General features: G+C 38.2%; 1 long non-coding RNA gene across 2 annotated transcripts; it reads right to left on the reverse strand.

Moving 5' to 3' along the window:
- Nucleotides 1-5,015: 5,015 nt before the first annotated feature.
- LOC138104787 (uncharacterized) lies at nucleotides 5,016-9,125 on the reverse strand. Of its 2 annotated transcripts, none has more exons than XR_011148285.1 (3): nucleotides 9,051-9,125; nucleotides 7,189-7,388; nucleotides 5,016-5,181 (listed from the first exon to the last, which is right to left on the reverse strand). It is a non-coding gene; the product is annotated as an uncharacterized lncRNA (long non-coding RNA). The 2 variants fall into 2 exon arrangements; XR_011148286.1 differs by lacking the exon at nucleotides 9,051-9,125 and adding an exon at nucleotides 7,492-7,631.
- Nucleotides 9,126-9,940: the final 815 nt, after the last annotated feature.

Raw genomic sequence — 9,940 nt, forward strand, 5'->3', positions numbered from 1 at the left:
CTTTTCTCCTAAAAGACACAAGAAGATAGCTTGTTGTGTTGTGATCAGAAAACATGGTTCTGTATAGAAAACAGCAATAATCAGAGCAACTCAATCTCACCACAGGTTTTCCAGAGCTGGACTTTTCATGTACCCATCCAGACTGCAGTTGCTGGGCTCGTTCTGCACTACAGGGAAGTCTTTCTGGGATTTCGAGTAGCACCTCCTTGGGAGGAGCACATTTCTCCAATGTGGAGCAACTACTCCAGGCCACTTGTGTGACTAATAGTGGGAGATGGAGAAATTAACCCCATCCCTAAAATACATCTCCAAAATAATATGTGCAAATTGCTCTCTGATAGGTTGTAGGTCTTTTCCTCCTCTCTGGTCTTTTGACAAAGCTGAAAGCATGGACAGACACCCAGTTTAGACTGAGACCTAACTTTCATATGGCCAAAGTCAGGAACAGTAAAGCCAGTTCAAAGCCCTGACATTTTGGAATGGCACTTAAAAGTTTAGAAAAAATGCCATCAAATTCCAGCTTCCAAGGCTTAGCAGGAATTGTGTGAGGGCTTTAATGCTGGATTTGGGCCGGTTGAGAGCATGGTGAAGGCAGGAGGAATTAGGAACTTGGCCAAGATTGTGGCACCAGGTATCTTAGTTAAATTAAGACTTGTTAAAATCTTATTTTTCCTTCTGTCAGCTAAAACTGCTATAGCTAGGACATCCCACTGGAGCTGACCTCCCATAAATCATGTCAGAAGGAAGGGGGCTCTCCTTTGTATCCTGTCAGAATCACCATGTGCTCGAAGGTGACAGGAAAAATGAGACTTCATTATTAGTAACTTAATTTTGTTAAAGATGCCAATTCTCCTTATCCAATACCCATTTCTATAAATATTTATTGGCACATCTTCTCAGGTACCATTTCATTCTGTTAGCATTTTAGGTGCTCAAACTGTGTAGGGTTATAGGATGTGGATGACAAACCACTTAGCAGATAGGATGCACCTGTGACTATTCTAGATTAATTAATTGTAAATCTTCATGTTTTCCTGCATCAGTTTGAAAATAAGTATTCCATTCAATACATCACTCTCAGAATAGGCTATCTAGTTCTCAAGTCCCTCATTTCTCAGGAGGTTACTGCTTTTTGAGACTACAGAACAAACAATCTGCCATTTTCTATTACTCTCTTAAAATGTAAATGATTTGATGTTCTCTTAGAAGCCTGAAATTGATGGACCTGAAATTTAATTTTAGAGTCATCTTTGATTTAGTGATGACAATTATGTTCACTGTGACCAACCATAACATAACTTTTCCAAAATAATTTTTCTCTTTTTTTAGGAACATGGAGTTGTTTTTACTGAGATCTAGCATTGTGCAATAAATAACATGGCCTTAATTCTGTCTATTATTTTAAAGGAACAGAAAGTGCCTTACTGCACTTATAATTGTGCTTTTCAAGGTTTTCACAGATTCCCCTGGTGAAAATACAATGCATTACTTTTTAAAATTTTGCAGATATTTCAGACCAGAAATAGACAGAAAAGAGAAACTAAAGAATCTTTTGCTGATGAATATCATTCTAAGTATTATAGGATTCTTATGTTGATAATTTCTGTCTCTCACACCAGCTCTTTGTCACATTTTCCCTATTCCTGGGCTTTGGTGAATTGAGAAATGTCACTATACCTATGAATGCAACTGCATGAAATTGCACAAAATTTAGGTGGTATGACTTAGCTGCCATTTGGGCAACTAATTCAATGCTTGTATAAAGCCTGAGTCTACAAATACATTTGTGAAGGGAATGGTTTTATTGTTCCATCTCACCTTAAGCTCAAAACCTGTTACCATATGGCAGCAAGATAAAGACGAGAATTTAGAAGTCTTTTTAAAAATACAAGAACAGAATGGGCCTGCAAGTGTCTCCCTATTCCTCTCAGCAGTTAGAGGCAAACACACATGATCTCTTTCACAAATAGAAGTTCATGAAGCCCTGTCTTAGCTGAATAAGGATCTATGCCTTATCAGATGAGTATTTTTGCTATTTCAATTGGAAACCCGTTCCTTTGCATTTATCTTCCCATTGCTATGCATTGTCTTTTAATTTCCATTTAAATTTTGATTACGGGCTGTGTGCTTTAATTTGTTTCTGTTATCACATTTTCTGGACTACCAACTTTTCCTGGACAGACATCCCCAGCTACCAGCCCCTGTTCTAGTCCCACCAAATTCTGTCTTGGTCTTAAAATATCTGTCTTGTTGAAAGTTTTATTGAAACTGGAATAATATTTCAGCAAAAGAAAAAAAAAATTGTGGTTCTGATGAAGTGCCACTTTCCAACACACATATAAACCATTTCAACAAATAATTCCTGACCACATTTATTACATAACTGAATTTTTAAAGGTACCTCAGAGAATAAGTTAAATAGGGTCCAGTTATGTTTTCTGAGAAATCTCCCAGTTTGCTGATTTTCCTGTGGTTATATTCCTAAGTAGTATGCAGCATTATATGGGCTATGGTTTGCTGAGCAACTGAAAGAATTTTTGATTTCACTGTTATTTTTAGCCAATCCATATGAGCAGGTTCCAACATTGCTGCCATATTTTGACTGAGGTAGACTCGGTTCCCTAAGGGCAGGGAAACATTGGGACCATAACTGAGAAATACATGCATTAGGAAAATGGAGACTAGCTATGTAAGTAAAAGATCACATCTTTTTTCTTTTTTTTTTTTTTTCTTTTTTTTTTTTTTTTTTTAACAAAGAATAGCCAGAAGATTGTGAAGACTCTATTAACTTCCCACCCCAACTTTAACCAGACACTGGGTTGGCTCTAGTGCTGTATTTTCCTCACATCACTTTTAGTCACCAAGTAAAAAACCTAGAGTATCATGGCAATAGTCCTACCTGGAAGACTGGATTTGCTACCTGAGGAGAAAAAACCTGCCCCTTTTCCAGATCTGCTTCCAGTTCCTTTTCTCAAGCCCAAGAGTGGCATGTGGGAAGAACTGTGACACCATGAGGTGAGGACCAGTTCTCAAAAGCACAGTCCAGCCCTGAAAGGCCTAGTGAGTTACTAGAGAAGTGATGATGAATTTCTACAGAAATTCCTGTATTTTCAAGGGCTGAGGATTGTTTCCTCTTTGCTAAAGGTCAGATTTTTTCACAACCTGTTTGAACTGAGCTGCATTTAGTGCTGTGGGCAAGTGCAGCTCAAGTGCACCACAAGAGCCAACAGAAGTACACGCTTGGTGTGAGCACTTCACTGAGACAACAAGAAACCTCCAACCAAACATTTATGAAGTTCCTATCCAGTAATTGCCCTTTAAAAAGATTACACTGTGATCAGGGAATGTCTAGCTGGGGAGGAAGTTTGTTTTTACAAGCTGTTGAATGTGATAGGGTGTTTTTCTTTAAATCATAAATCTGCTGACTTTTGCGGAAGCTTTTGGAAACTATGAAACATGCAATTGTTTCAGTGAGGGGTTTGCTGAAAAATGCCTGATGGTTATCTTTAAATTATTAGTTTAACTAAACAGGAGAAGTTGAATAGCTATAGATGGATAGATATTTTGTGGGGAAATACCTGGTTGTATCTACAACATTCATTTACAATTCTCAGCTCTCCTCAAAGCCCAACAATAAAAGCTGCTCTGGGCATCACTGGTTAATAGTAAGGGATTTAAATGCATTTTAAAAGCCATACTATGAGGAATCTCTGCAAGTACAGAGCTAATATAAGCCCTTTGTCTGGTCCAAAACCCATGCAATGAATGATAGCTTTGGCTTATCACTAGATAAATTGGCAATTTAGTGCTTCTCTCTGACTCCCAACATCCCTTAAATGGTGGCTGCATGACCACAACTGCCTTGAGCTTTTCCTTGTTTAATGGCAGCCTTATGTAAAGGAAAAGTGGATTCAGACTTAAGGAACAAGGGACAGACTTTTTTTCCCCCTGCATATCACAGGAATTTTCTTCAGTGTTACTGCCCCAGTATCCTGAGGGATAACATTCACCTCATCAGAAAGAGTCAGTAGATGAAAGCAATACAGCCTCTCAAATCTACATAAATCCAAAGGGTTAAATTTTATCTTCACCTACAATTATTCTTATTATCAATTAAGCCAAAGAAATAACAATCACTAACCTACCCTTATCTGACATTAGTACATAGCCAGCTCAATATGCTTTATAAGCATGAGCTTTGGCTCACAGCTGCTGTGGAACAGGCAAGCTGTATTTATGCTCCTTTTACTGACACAGAAGCTAAAGCAAAAGGGAAATTGTGCACCTGCTGATAGTCCCCCCAAACTCCAAAGAAACATTATCAAAAGGCAAGAACAGCTGGAAAGAGGAAGGACAGTAAAGGTAGGACCATGGGGTTTAATATACCTTCCTGAAAGCATGTGAAGGACTCTGAGATAAGCAGAGAAAAAGACATGTCATCAAGGAAATTTTTTTTTTTTTTTGAGCAGTCAGTTTGGGAAATCACACTTTGTTCTTTTCAGGAAAAACAGTCATGCTCAGTTCTCATTCAAGAAAATGAGTAGAAACTTGAATTTAGTTTCAGAGTTGCCCCTTTTCCATACAGACGAACACGATGCTTATCTGTACTTTAAATTCATCCTAACACATGAGAAAACTCGTTAGGCTGAGCCTGCCAAGGGCAGTTCCTGTAGGGCACAGCATGCAAGGGCCTCATAACTATCATCATGTCTGATCAATTTGAAACCTCCAGCCCAACCACAGCAGGGTCATGTGAGGAGGCTGCCAGTATCAGCCCAGGACAAGAACTGAACGGATGCCTCAGGATCTGCAGTGACAGGCTTTTGCCTGTTTGATTGTCACACCTGTAACATTCAGTTTCATCTAAATACAGGAAAAGACCCTTCTCAAGACAAATAATCTGCTGTTTCTCAGACAACCCTTACTGCCAGTCACACACTGAAATAAACATTTATGTATTTATTAATGTTATTCCCAAATGATGTTTTATGAACTTTGGTATAAACTCTATTATTTTCAGCATAGGCCAGCAATAAGTTCAAGCTAAATGCATATTCAATGAATAATTTTATGATGTGACCAAAACAATCTATTGAAATTAGTCAAACTTGTTCCTGTGAAGTGATCTGAAACTCTGTCCAGGGCTTCTAATTTCTATAAATTGGCAGTGGTAGGAGTCAGCTGAAAAACAAGAAACAATTGAATGCTTTGGTTAAAAAACATTTAACACTATATTTTTCATTTCAATTAAACAATTGTAGCTATAAATTTTCTGCAAGAGGCATTATTTCCCACACAGTCCAGAAATTACCTCTGGGACTTCATTTTCCTCCAGACAAAGCATGAATTCTTTTGCAGTGTATGTGGATATCTGTGTGTGAGAGTGCTGTTTGTAATGCAATAGATTGTTTAGCCTCCTGCAGTTTACAAATAATAGAAGGAAGTTCCTTTGCTTTGCTACAATGGCAGTAGTAGAGAAATAAATCTTGAAGTACTAATCTGTAGTAGAGAAATAAACCTATTTACAATTTGAAGTACTAATCTGTAGTAGAGAAATAAACCTATTTACAGTTTGAAGTAGGGGCCAGCATTTCATTGACTACTTTTCTCAGATCAGGACCAGGAATATTTACAGAGTTTAAAAAAATGGTGTCATGTCATGAAAGTGTTGTAATAATGAAACCAAACATTTCTAAATGGTAAAGAGATTGTGTCTGAGACAATGGCTTTATTCAATGTGGTGATTATAAGTGTATTTCAGTGCTGGTGGTACAGGTGAGAGATGTTAACCAACACAAGGAAATAAACAGCCAATTGTTCAGTTTTTACTGCCTCTCATTGCTGCCACCTATGGCAAAGCTCCTTAGTAAAAGAGGATATTATTGTGCTAGACCCAGGGACTGGGTCATAGGGTTCAGTTTCTGGCTCTGTCCCAGGGTTAATCGGCGACTTCAGTGTGTTTATCATAACTCCATTAGCAAAATGGTGACATTAACATTTCTACCCCTTCTCTCTTTTGTTTAGATTGCCAGCTCTTCCCAGCAGAGTGTCCCAGAGAAAAGACCTCTGGTAACATACCTACAATTTCTTTTAAAAGTTGAGAGAAGTGGGAAAGGACAGGCTACAGAATCAGGATGAAACTCCTTGTAAATACAGATATTTTTTTCTAAATTTTCTTGCTCACATATCAGAATACAGAAAAATAATGAAAAACCTCTGCACATGCTGATAATGATAATACAATAATGACAATTTTAAAAGGAACAGTTTCCCTCGGATAAATTACTAAAATTAACATGTCAATTCTAATAAAATTTCAAGAGAACAAAAATTTCAAATTAAAAGGACAGTTTTTTATGGCTTGGTATTCCTATTTGGCCTTCCCAAAAAAAGCACATAGTTTGAACTTTGCAATTTTGATCACTTTTATGCCACCACTCTTTTAAATAATATTATATTACATACAATGCTATGTTGAAAAAAAAAAAGTCACAATGAAATGTGAACTTTTGCAGAGCTTTTGTCATTTGGGGAATTTCTACAATTTTACATTTCCCACCAGAAATTTACTTTACTGACCAAGAGTTTAGCTTAACTTTTTGATCCTGGGAACCAAAAAATGGGAAACTTGAGAAAGTGATAATTTGTGGACTGAAAAATGAGAGAAGTTTAACAAAACAATCCACAAAAAGATCACAAACAACAACTGGAATATAAATATATTGAGACATATGCAATTTGCCTGGATACCTCTCACTAATTCCTTCTGTTTAAAATCTGTTATGGATATTTGGGAAGAGTGAAAGAATATCCCTCAGTGTGAAGGTTCTTGGTAGAAAATACAAACCCTGTGTGGAGGGAAGACAACAGCTTTCAAACCCTGATAGCTGTACCTGAACACCACCATTTTTTCTCATTGGTGTGACCACTGTGTTATCACCTACCCATTGCAGCTAAAAACTTTCCCAGGCCATTGCTACAACAAGGAATTGCAGAAATGGTGAAGACACAGACACAAATCCAGGCAGGGAACAATGCTCTGCTCCTTTCCTAGCAGCTGTCAGAACCAACTGCTGGAGCAGATGAAATGTAAACTACAGCTCTGTCACACATACTTTTGAGATGTGATGTCCTGGCCAAAGAAAGATACAAACTTGTTTATCATAAAAAAGAGACAAGAACACTGACCTTGAAGATCAGATCAAGTATTACGTGGCTTAAAATAACAAACAAAACGTGTCTCATATCTCCAAGATTCATTCCTCAAGTTTACACATGAAACTCATAAGTGGTTCTGGAGAGGTTGATCCTGTGAAATGCTGTTGAGGACTCAGAGGCCAAGAAACTGCCAGTGGAATTTTGGATGCTCGGCACCTTCCAGGATCACTCTGATGGGATAGAAAGAAAACCAAAATGCCCCATTAGATTAAAATCAAAGGGCTTAATACTGATGACAGGATGCTGCTCTATCTTGCTTTTAAATGGACTTACATTTGGAGCAAGAAAGGCTTGCCCTCAGTAGAGGAGGGTGAGGCTGGGAAACACAAACAAACTGGGCACACACAAGTCCATGGGATCTGATGGGATGCAGCCATGAGAGCTGAGGAAGCTGGCTGGTGGCCTTGCTTGATTATCTCTGAAAGGTTATGGCGATTGGAAGAGCTTCCTGAGCAGTGGAAGAAATAAATGTCATCTCTATCTTCACAAAGACAAAGAAGGAGGATCTAAAGAACTACAGGTTGTTCAACCTCACTTGCATCCCTGTGAATCTGGTGAAGAAAATAATCCTGGAAACTTTTTTCAGACACATGAAGGATATAAATGTTGTCAGGAGTAGTCAGGATGAATTTCCAAAGGGCTCATCACTCCTGACCAAACTGGTAGCCTGGCCAGCTTGGTGGATGACAGGAGAGCAATGGATGGTGTTTACCTGACTTTAGCAAGGCTTTTGACACTCTCCCACATCACATACCCCTGGATGAATAGTTTAAATGCAGGTTAGGTAAGTAACAGGGAGGTGGATTGAAAACCAGCTGAATGGCTGAGCCCAGAAAAGTGTCATCAGCTACAGAAAGCCCAGCTGGAAGCCAGTCACTAGTGATGTATCTCACCATGGCTGATACCATGTCCTTACCATTTAACCCCTTCCTTAATGTCCTGGGAAATGGGGCAGAGGACAGCTGCTGTGAGTTTACAGATAACATGAAAATTAGAGGAGTGAGTTGTATACAAGAAGGTTATATTGGTGTTCAGAGGGACTTGAACAGATTTTGAAGATGTTGAAAACCTGACTACATTGGCATCATGCTGGGCAACCTGCTCTAGGTGATCCTACTTGTTCTCTTCTGACTGTACTGAGTCTGTGGCCCTATGATCTGGGATTAGTTTGAACGTAAAATCCAGCCATGAACAACAGCAAACCCCCAGACAATAGGGGAGGGTAAGAAAAACCATGATAATAACTTTTTCTTCTAAATTGTCTCCAAGATCCAGGCAAGTAATGTCTATTTTCTGAAATATTTGCTTGTTAGGTGATTTATTTATTTGTTTGTTTATTTATCCCAGCCAGCTTGGTGATCCTGCCATATCCAGCTCCTAAGTAAAAGTGTGCATCTGCAATTCATTAGTGCAAATTTTAATCTCAAGCTTAAATACTAATGCAAAACAAATTTTAAATCTTGCTTCCACAAGCAGTTTCTCTAGAAACACAGGACTAGAATTAAGTTTGCATAGTCAAGGATATCAAATCTTAGAGATTGTGATCAGCTGTGAACCATAAACACAGCTTGAATTCCAGAGCTTTAAGATTAAAACAGCTGACATGGAGAAAATAAAATCCATCCTAAGTGGAGGTGGCTTTCTATGCCTTTAGGAAAAAACTCCATAGGAACTGGTTTTGTGTGTTACCTACACTTCACAAAGCTGCAGATACATTAACTAACAATAATTAATTGCTAACTAATATTACTCTATCTGCTGCCATACTAGGCACAAATATTTTTATGCATGTTATTGTACATTTTCATACCTACAGAAGTTAAGTGACTCACCTCAGCCTCACACAAACAATGGCAAATCTGCACCAGCAGCATCTCGTGTCTAGTCTAGCAAGTCACATCTACTTCTTTTGAACTTCTTTAACAAATCAATGTTATGATCACTGCATAACAAAGACTGGATTGCAATATCTGTACCTGCACTGTTCTCAACTTAACTGCAATTAAAGTTCAAAGACCTTTCCAAACATCTACACTCAGCACAAGATGTACCTTGAGTTAGGTAAAATTTATCCCCATAAAAATAAAATTCCTCTTTTCAGGATTTATGAGGCACTTACATCATAAGGTTTGTGCTTAGCCACTGTACAGGAGTGTGTTTGACCCTTGGTCTGCTCAGGGGTGCGTGTTATAATTCAGAAATCTCCAGTCTGTGGTGGATTCAGTTTAATCTCCCTTGAAATCAATGGCAAAACAAAAAGAGCTATCCATACTTTTTTTAACTTTGACAAAAATCACATTTGGTCCCGTTGCAGAAAGAATGGAAGGGAAGATAAATGATGGGGCTTTTTTTCCATTGGAGGTTCATTGGTATGAATATCAACGTCATAAAAAAGACAGAAAAGAATAGTGCATGGCAAGCTTTTGTGACTTTTAGATCAAGGAGTGCAAGCCCTGTATTAGTCATTCCATAGCCTCTGTCTTGAGGGATACCAAAACTTGCTCTATGCTGCATATCTGCTTCACATTTCACATCTATAATTCTACACTATAAATATTCAGCACACAGGAAAAAAGGAGTCACAATGAGAGAAGGGAACAGTGCTCAAGGTTTTCATTAGTATTGTGTTGATTTGATTTACACAGGGCAATACAAAACCACATGTATTGCTCATCAGTTCACAAAGGAAATAAGCACTAAACCCGAAACACTGCTTTGTCAG

The sequence above is a fragment of the Aphelocoma coerulescens genome, chromosome 1A (genome assembly GCF_041296385.1).
Source record: "Aphelocoma coerulescens isolate FSJ_1873_10779 chromosome 1A, UR_Acoe_1.0, whole genome shotgun sequence".
Taxonomy (NCBI): Eukaryota; Metazoa; Chordata; class Aves; order Passeriformes; family Corvidae; genus Aphelocoma; species Aphelocoma coerulescens.